Source organism: Rattus norvegicus, chromosome 19 (assembly GCF_036323735.1).
Source record: "Rattus norvegicus strain BN/NHsdMcwi chromosome 19, GRCr8, whole genome shotgun sequence".
NCBI classification, from domain to species: domain Eukaryota; kingdom Metazoa; phylum Chordata; class Mammalia; order Rodentia; family Muridae; genus Rattus; species Rattus norvegicus.
In genome coordinates this window covers 46,718,501-46,728,241 of record NC_086037.1, presented here as the reverse complement: position 1 = coordinate 46,728,241, position 9,741 = coordinate 46,718,501, and the positions used below count along the sequence as shown (strand labels likewise).

The 9,741-nt window shown below is 41.4% G+C and overlaps 1 pseudogene; it reads left to right on the top strand.

Annotated features, from left to right (window-relative positions):
• Positions 1 to 3,445: 3,445 nt before the first annotated feature.
• On the top strand, positions 3,446 to 4,716 carry Ap3s1-ps2 (adaptor related protein complex 3 subunit sigma 1, pseudogene 2; annotated as a pseudogene).
• Positions 4,717 to 9,741: the final 5,025 nt, after the last annotated feature.

Here is a 9,741-nt window from a genome sequence, read left to right as displayed (position 1 = left end):
GTAATATGTGTGTGTGTGTGTATGTGTGTGTGTGTGTGTGTGTGTGTGTGTGTGTGTGTGTGTGTGTGTGTGTAAACTTAGCCCCATGTTCCTTTGAAGTTTTATTTGCTTCTGTTTTGGCTTGATTGTTCATTTGTATTTATGGCCATAAACCAAGTTTATTCTTAGAAAACAAAGTATTTATTTTGAGCATCCTTTTTAAAAACCAAAAGCGTCAAGTAGAAAGACAGATGAGATGAAAAATTAAATGAGGTAAAAGAAAAGTGTATGATTTTCAAGGTTTCAGCAACGATTTTTATATTAAAGTCGTTGCTATCATGTTCAAATGAATCTGGTATTTCCAATCCAACAATAAACCTGGGTAGCTGGGTACGTTCCCGCAAGATGTGTGTTTTCTGAAGGTAAGATGAAAATTGTTGACTCGCAAACGAGGGTTTTCTGCTACTGTGTAATCTACAGTTGGGCAAACATTCCACTGAAATGATTAACGTAGGAGCAGCTTCTACAACCCATGAAATGCAAACGTTTGGATTCTGAGGACCTCTAGCAAGTGTTCATCAGCCCAGTTAGATTGCCGGTGAGCAAATGGGAAGGTTACGGACTTCCATGCGCCAAAGGAGGCAAAGGAGACAGGATGGCTGCTCAATACAGTCACTATCCAGCGTGAGATCTAGGGACGGGAAGAAAGGCGTCAGGAGACAAACAGTGAGATCCTCATGAAGTCCAGCCTTCAGTCAGCCTGCTGTGCCTTCACTGTGGCAAACACCCTCACCACCTAGGGTTAGTGCGGGTCATTTGTATCCTGAGAGATGCTTTGTTCCCAACTGAAATGCAAGTTTAATTGGGCCACTTGCATTTTGTCAGCTAACTTTGGTCATTCTGACAGTAATTCGTGCTATTAGCAATGGAGGGAACTGCACTGGTGGTGTTCAGGAACGCAGTCAGAGAGCTGGGCCACTTTCCTGTAAATCTAAAATTAGTCTAATGTGCATTTAAACTTTAAAATTATGTAGGAACCATGTAGCCGAAGAAACGCATTTTTGCTTCAATATTTCAGCTGGAACATTTTATGTACCTAGCAAAGATTACAATCTGATGCTACCTAAGTTTTGTGTTTTTCCCCAGAATGTAAACAAGTTTGTCCTTTAAAAACAAAAAGGAAGCACGCTTTGCCCCACTTTCTGTTGAGAGACGAACCCGGTACAGTAATACCAACAGTAATATTCTATTTATTTTTCTTTCCTCACCTGCTATGCCTGGGTTCTGACATTAAGAATATTGTGTTTGATATTTTCTGCATTAACAGCCTCTTCAGACTTTGGTTCCGTTTTACTTCCAGTCAGAAAGATCAGAAAAAGCTCAAGTCACACAGTGAGAAACTATCCACCAAAAGAGACATTACCCATTCCACCAGACTGCAAATCAAAGAGTGTCTCTTAGGCTGCTTAAAAATTCATTTTAAAATCTGATCCTGATTGTACTTTTATGGTAATTCCTCACCATCAATCATCCTTTTACCTTTAGTCTCTGGGTCCACTGTTCTCCCAATAGATCTCATCGCTCCAGCTCATTAGCATTCTTTAGGTGAGAAAACAGGGTAAGAAACCTTAACGGAAAATGAGAGAAAGATGTAAATTTTTTGAGAAAAGTCAGCTTCACTAGGAAGCAGAGCTAATGATATGTTCTGATCTTTTTTCTTTTTTACTTTTTTTGATAATTAAAATATGGGAGGAAACATACCTCCCCTCCAAAAAGCAAAAATCATATCTCTTATGCGAATAAAATGGGTGTAATCTGCATTCAACTCCAATTTTTTTTCGCCTTATAATTTAGGCTCCTGACTTGATTTTGCTATTGGAAACAGACAGAAGTATTTCTGAAAGTCTCCAGAACTTTCCTGCACGGCGTGTGCCGTTTGCCCATCCCTCCGCAAAGCTGTTTCTTTCCTTTGCTCTCAGTAAATGAAACTTGTCAGACAGGAAGGACTAGAGCACAACTAGTTATAGCCAGCAGCACATGCTCTCCTCTAGGTATGAAAATCCACGGTTATGGAAAATCAATACTACAACTTTGGTTATCACTCTCCATTTGGCAATGCATATTTGCCTGTCCCTGCTAACAATTAATCACCGGAAGGGAATAGCATGAGCCTGTGTCAGCCAGAGAGTGCTTGTGGCAAGCGATCGTATTTCTATCATCCGGTTCAAGTCAAGCATTCATTCAACCTTTTCAGCATGATTCCATTTTACTAACAATAAACGCTATATTTTTGCTCCATTGATTTGAATGCCGACTCTGGTGTAGAACATATTTCTTAACGCAACGAGAAATGCATTAGATAACAAGGCTCAGCCTGAGTACATTCAGGAGGGAATGAAAAAGGGAGGCCATTAACCACAGGGAAAGGATAATTTCACAGAAATCTCAAGTCCAGCTACATTATCGCCCCCCATGTCTTTAACAACATGTTGCCATAAACCGCAGCCTGCCAATAATAGCACCAATTCTTCCAAAATGGGTTGTTACCAGCAGTTAGTGACCAGTTTCTTAGTGAATGGCCTGAGGGGGAGAGACTGGAAGAAAGCTGTGTTCACGATTTCCTCTCAGGCAATTTAACTGGATGCATTAAACTGTATTTTCCTTGGGATTTCAAAATGTTTGTGCTTTGACAAGGCACTCGTCTTAAGGCCTTTTGATTAAATCTCCGGTTCCACATACAGTCCAAATAAGCAGAACCTTTTTCATGGGAGAGAGATCGATGAAAGCTTCTTAATTAACAGTCTCAGCAGCAATCGGAAATGCTCGGAAGCACGTTCGCCTGTACAACCATCCAGCGCTTCTCTCCACCCATTCATGTCTACAGAGGGATGGTGACTGCTCGCTGCCAGCCTCCCGGGTTAGTGTGAGGACCAAAGGTGGTTGTTGGTGTCTGAGTGGGAACTGCACAGTGTTAGGCGGGGCCCCAGGAAGCAGGTCTTGCCAGCTGCCTCCTCCAACAGCAGTAACCAAGTGTGCTTTGACAGAGCTAACCGGTTAATCCTCTCATTCCGCCCAGAGGCTTAAATTTTAACCCTCGAGAAAGGGCTTGAGGGTAGGAATGAGGAGGTGACAGTAAATGGATCTTTTGCACAAGTTAGAAACCATTCAAAATTATGTTGAGAAATTGAAGCTTTAAGGCATTTAACTTTTGAAGCTTATAAAACACAAATCTTGTTTCTTTTGAAAATGAAAAAAATTATAGATGTCCTGAGACATTTGATTATTAGAGGATGGCTTCTATTAGAAATCAATTATAGGTGCGGGAGGGGGCGGGTGGGGAAGCAGCGGCAACAAGCTCCGGGAGGCGAGGCTCGCGCGCCCGCCCCCCCCCCCCCCCGCCCTGGCCCCAGCGCCCGCCCCCCCCCCGCCCTGGCCCCAGCGCCCACCCAGTTGGCCCCGCCCAGCCATGATCAAGGCCATCCTCATCTTCAACAACCACAGGAAGCCGCAGCTCTCCAAGTTCTACCAGCCCTGTAGTGAAGATATGCAACAGCAACATCAGGGAGACTTTCCATCTGGTGTCTAAGCGAGACGAGAATGTTTATAATTTCCTAGAAGGAGGATTATTAATTGGAGGATCTGACAACAAACTGATTTACAGACATTATGTAACACTATATTTTGTCTTCTGTGTGGATTCCTCAGAAAGTGAACTTGGCATTCTAGATCTAATTCAAGTATTTGTGGAAACATTAGACAAATGTTTTGAAAATGTCTGTGAACTGGATTTAATATTCCATGTAGACAAGGTTCATAATATTCTTGCAGAAATGGTAATGGGTGGAATGGCATTGGAGACCAACATGAATGAGATTGTCACACAAATTGATGCACAAAATAAACTGAAGAAATCTGAGGCTGGCTTAGCAGGAGCTCCAACCCGTGCTGTATCAGCTGTAAAGAATATGAATCGGGGTTGGGGATTTAGCTCAGTGGTAGAGCGCTTGCTTAGCAAGCGCAAGGCCCTGGGTTCGGTCCCCAGCTCCGAGAAAAAGAAAAAAAATAAAAGAATATGAATCTTCCTGAGATCCCAAGAAATATTAACATTGGTGACATCAGTATAAAAGTGCCAAACCTGCCCTCTTTTAAATAAATATTAAAAAGGCCACTCCCAGGTAAAACACAGAGGGAAAGTCATCTAAGTTTATCATGCAATTGTTTACCAAAAATAGAGGAGGAGAGTCTTAACTTTGCTCTTGGATTTAAGTCAAGATACTGTATAGAAGCTGCATAAAATCAGTGTGGAAGTTCAATGTTGCTTTTCTTGCTCAGTGATTTTAAAGAAATTGACTAGTTCCCATGTGATTTTTTTTCTTTTCTAAATGCATTCCTATGCCCACATAAAGGCATGCCTCTATATATTGGCTATTACAGTATTTCGAAAAGTGAGATGTTTCTTTAATTATGTACAACTCAAGATGTTGATGTTTTGTATGGATCACAAGTGCAGCATTCTCTAATTCTTTCTGCTGTTTGTCACAGTTGTTATTTAAAGAACCAAGTATGCATTGCATGAAAACATGACTTTTTCTTTCGTTTAAATAAACTCCAAGGTAACTGGACTTCTAAAGTACCTTTCTGTTTTGCTTGGTATCTACTTTTGCAATAATTTTTTTACAACCTTCTGACTCAACAAAGTAAATAAAAGTATATTTTACCACTGTTAAAAAAAAGAAATCAATTATACTTAGAAACATATTACTCCTAACATGCTAATGAACACAGTCCCCAAAGATTAAGGGTTTTGAAAAGATTACAAGAGGTTTGAAAATTCCACCTGTGATTAGTAAGAATTTATGCTGGATAAACTACTCCATCCTGTCCTCTGGAGTCATGTACACAACTTACAGAAGTTATTAATAAATGTAAGAATTGCTGACAAAGATAGTTCAGCTGATAAGAGGGGTCTATCCTCATTGGAGCAGTCACAACTATGCCATAACAATGAGAGATTTGACAGTCGCCTCTGAGGAACTTCAAAACAATATTTCTATGCCATTTTTTGATACGTCGTCTTTCTTGATTATGCCTAAACTAATTTCTTCTCCCGATTCATATTTATATAAGTTAACATACTAAAATGAGACATGACTACTGAAATACTTTCCTTATTTCAAGACATTAATTGTAGGTAGCACGTCTAAAGTGCAACTGAAATACTCTGATGCTATTTGTATTTCAATCAGAAATCATTCAAAAACCTGAACAAGTTATATAGAGGGATTTAATCCATCTATTTCCATAGCCTATTGGTTTCTAGTGAAATATTCCAAATGGTTGCTAGTTGTAACCTAACTATAAATAAAGGTAAAAGTGATTGGCATTGCAAAGGGCATGGCTTGTGTCAGTATGGTCTGCTCCCCTGTTAAATCCGGTGCCAGCCCAGGTAGACGTTTATATGTGTACTAAGTGGGGTGAGGGGGGGTAAAAGCATACTTCTCCCCATCCTACATATATGTGTGATTTTATATCTGTGTATACTTATACTGTATCATAATAGATTACATATTATATATTATGCTTTGCTGTGTGAAAAAAAATCGAAGAGTGTAATTGAAACCCTATTTAGTAAGAGTATCAAACTGAAATTACACTTAGAGGTAACTCAAAGACATGTCTAAAATTGGAATAGCCCCCAAAATATCAAGGTTCAATAGCCAAGGTTCAGGCTGGGGCTAGCATCCAACTTCTCACAAGTGTGCCGGGAAAGCTTCACAGGGCAAGATGCCTGTGGCAAGCATTTTAGCCAGGGCAGTGTGGTCCATCTTAAGAGAGCAATGATAGAAATGCAGCCACCACCTGATGCTGTGGAAGCATTTTACAGTGTGAGAGGGCAGGATGAATCAGGCCTTAGGGTGAAGTTCTCACTGCAGGAACAGGATCAAGCTTTAGCAGAGGCATTGGTCTAACCTCCCCCAACTCTGCTAGTTCTATGAGATAAGTGTAGCAACCATATAGCCTTTTCTCCTGTGAGGCAGCTCAGGAGAAGGAGCAGGAGGGTTGGCTGAAAGGCAGAACATAACGGAATCCTGGCAGGAACAAGGAAGCTGTCTGTGGGTGTGGACATGGATGTAGAGAAGGAAAGCTTGGGATACAGGAAAACAACTTTGTAGCTCTTCACCAGTTTTTGGCCTGTCAATTCATATTTTGGGAAAGTGATGCAGACTGGAGATCTGTCTCAAAAGCTGAATTTCTTGGAAGGCAGATAAGAAAGTGTTCATGCGGTAACATTTCGAAAGAACACAAAAGTGAAGGAAGACACCATCGAGCTCACTGCCCGTCTAACATAGCAGCAATGAGAACTGATGAACTCAATGGTCTGAATCTGATGTGGCACTAACTTCCTTCTTTATAGAGGAAGTTTAATCATAGAGCACACGTTCTGGGTGGGTGAGGTGGCAGCAACTCTAAGGTCTGTGCTACTGTTCTTGAGGGATGATGTTGAGCAGGGGGATGGGCCAGCTCTGATTGGAACACTAGGCATGTCTATGATTCTCTTCAGTCTTTGATGTGACTAGTATCTCTAGCTACTCTTGTCTCCATGCCACAGTTTGCATGCCCTAGAAGACTTACACAACATGTCTAAGACAGTAAGCTATCCAGCTAGGACTATGGCTGTCCCCCCAAGGTCTCATGTGCTGGTTCCCCGTGTAGCCATGTTGAGAGATACACCCTTTAGAGAGAGGTCCTTCTGCCATGAGGGAATTCACTTCAGGGAACTTTCAGACTCCAGTCTTTTCTCTGGCTCCCTGTGTTAGATGTGATCTTTAGAAGTTTAGCCAGCCTCAAGTATTTCATCATACAATATAGAAATTACTAGTGGGCAAGCAAGTGACCAAGGCCACTTTCTCAGACAAAATGCTAGAGTTATTCCCACAGGAAGACTGAGGGTCTTAATTCCATGACATCAGGCATGATGTTTAGAAACACATGGATACTTTACTTGATACTGCTCCTACAGCTGTACTTTAGGTCAAGGTTAAAGTGCATATGCCCTCAAAGTTGAATAGTATGCAAATACATTGGTTCTCTGACCTATTGTCCTGTTGTCTCAGCTCAAAGACTCTTTGAAAAGGGTGTTTCTACTCCATTTACTGCTTGCTTTGCAACAGTGGAAACAATTTAAAGGCTGTTTCTGAAATGCTTTCTTAGGACCAAGCATATAAAATTCCCCCATTCTTTTCCTTTAGTTTTGCTTTCCTTTCATCAGCACCAGAATTCCTGGAGACACATTTATCCAGAGTCTGACACCAATGCACTCTGACTGCTTATTTAAAAAAAGAGTTGTGGGCTGGAAGGATGGATCAGTAACTGAGAATTGTGTGGCGCCTGCAGAGGACTGGGGTTCCATTCCACACCCGCATGGCACTCACACCCGTCTGTGAGTCTAGTCCCAGGGAGATCTGATGCCCTCTCCGGGCTTCACAGGCACCACATGTATATGGATATGTACAGGCAAAATGACCATATATGTGAAGTAATAAAATAAATAAACCCCAAGAAGAAAAAATAAATAAAAGGTGAAGACAGGCACAAGGCACTTGCACCACGGCCTCAAAAAACGGAAACAGCTTTTAATGCAGGAGGTGCTCTAGCGAGCAAAACCACATCATGTGATCTCACAGAGGGACTTCTGCGGCAAACTGCTGGTCTTGGCATAGCCATTGCTCAAAAGGGGCTCCCCTAGCTGAGGTCCTTTAATTACACCTGTTGTCAGAACTGGGTCTGCGTAACAGGCCATGACTGTCTTTTTTTTGTTTGTTTGTTTGTTTGTTGTTGTTGTATGGTTTTCTTTTTTTAATTTATTTAATACTTAATAATAATTCTTTGGTTTCCGGGCAAACATCCCCCTCCCCCCTCCCCTTCCTTATGGGTGTTCCCCTCCCAACCCTCCCCCCATTGCCGCCCTCCCCCCAACAGTCTAGTTCACTGGGGGTTCAGTCTTAGCAGGACCCAGGGCTTCCCCTTCCACTGGTGCTCTTACTAGAATATTCATTGCTACCTATGAGGTCAGAGTCCAGGGTCAGTCCATGTATAGTCTTTAGGTAGTGGCTTAGTCCCTGGAAGCTCTGGTTGCTTGGCATTGTTGTACATATGGGGTCTCGAGCCCCTTCAAGCTCTTCCAGTTCTTTCTCTGATTCCTTCAACGGGGGTCCTATTCTCAGTTCAGTGGTTTGCTGCTGGCATTCGCCTCTGTATTTGCTGTATTCTGGCTGTGTCTCTCAGGAGCGATCTATATCCGGCTCCTGTCGGTCTGCACTTCTTTGCTTCATCCATCTTATCTAGTTTGGTGGCTGTATATGTATGGGCCACATGTGGGGCAGGCTCTGAATGGATGTTCCTTCAGTCTCTGTTTTAATCTTTGCCTCTCTCTTCCCTGCCAAGGGTATTCTTGTTCCCCTTTTAAAGAAGGAGTGAAGCATTCACATTTTGATCATCCGTCTTGAGTTTCATTTGTTCTAGGCATCTAGGGTAATTCAAGCATTTGGGCTAATAGCCACTTATCAGTGAGTGCATACCATGTATGTCTTTCTGTGATTGGGTTAGCTCACTCAGAATGATATTTTCCAGTTCCAACCATTTGCCTACGAATTTCATAAAGCCGTTGTTTTTGATAGCTGAGTAATATTCCATTGTGAATATGTACCACATTTTCTGTATCCATTCCTCTGTTGAAGGGCATCTGGGTTCTTTCCAGCTTCTGGCTATTATAAATAAGGGCCATGACTGTCTCAATTATACCGATCTGTCCAAAATGTGTTGACAAAATTTAAAGCTGTCAATGAAATGCTCTCTGCTAAAACTTTCCCACCCCTATATTTTATATTTCATAAGTTTCCTTTGCATAAGACTTTAATAAAAACCATCTAATTAAGAACTGGGTTATTTTTAACTTTGTATTTTAATCATTTATTTTATGACATTTAACAGTTCTTTGAGTTGAAAAGGTTTGAGAGTCAGAGTAATACAAGGTTGCTTTTCCAAAGAAGCTGATACTGGGATAGAACCAGCTAGCTGTGGTATTTAATCAACTGTCACTAACACATGGTTTCATCATGCGGAAGTGCGTGTCTAGTCACATGTCTCATAGTGGTAAACCCTTAACAATGCCAACATGTTTTCAGTCAGATGGATGAACAAAAGAGGAGCCAGTGATTTCCAGAGACACCACTTCCAGAGAAACTTCAAGAAACACTTTTGAACTCTTATGCAAAATCCTGCCCTGGTCTGGTCTGGAGTCAGGCATCAGGTAAGAAAATGGTACCCTGGCCACATGGTAGTCTGCCCCCTTTCTTCACTGACGGCTGTAAATAACATGGACATAAGTTTCAGAATGTTTTTGTCCAAACGAACCGTGGTCTTGTGAGTAAAGAATGAGCCATATTATGAATTATGAAAGCAGGGAATAATAGGGAGGGTTTTATTGTAAAATCCATAGGAAGGCAGAAATGTCTACAGAAAAGATTTACTTCCCTGTAAAATGGGAAGAAAATGATCATTGCCTACTCCGCAAAGAATTTATACAGGAATTTGAAATCAATTTTCTTCATATCTAGGAAGCTCTAGAAAGCTCTTTATATTATATCTGACTTTGGATTGTCACATTTCTCTCTCTCTCTCTCTCTCTCTCTCTCTCTCTCATGCGTGTGTGTGTGTGTGTGTGTGTGTGTGTGTGTGTATGTGTGTGTGTGTGTGTGTTTG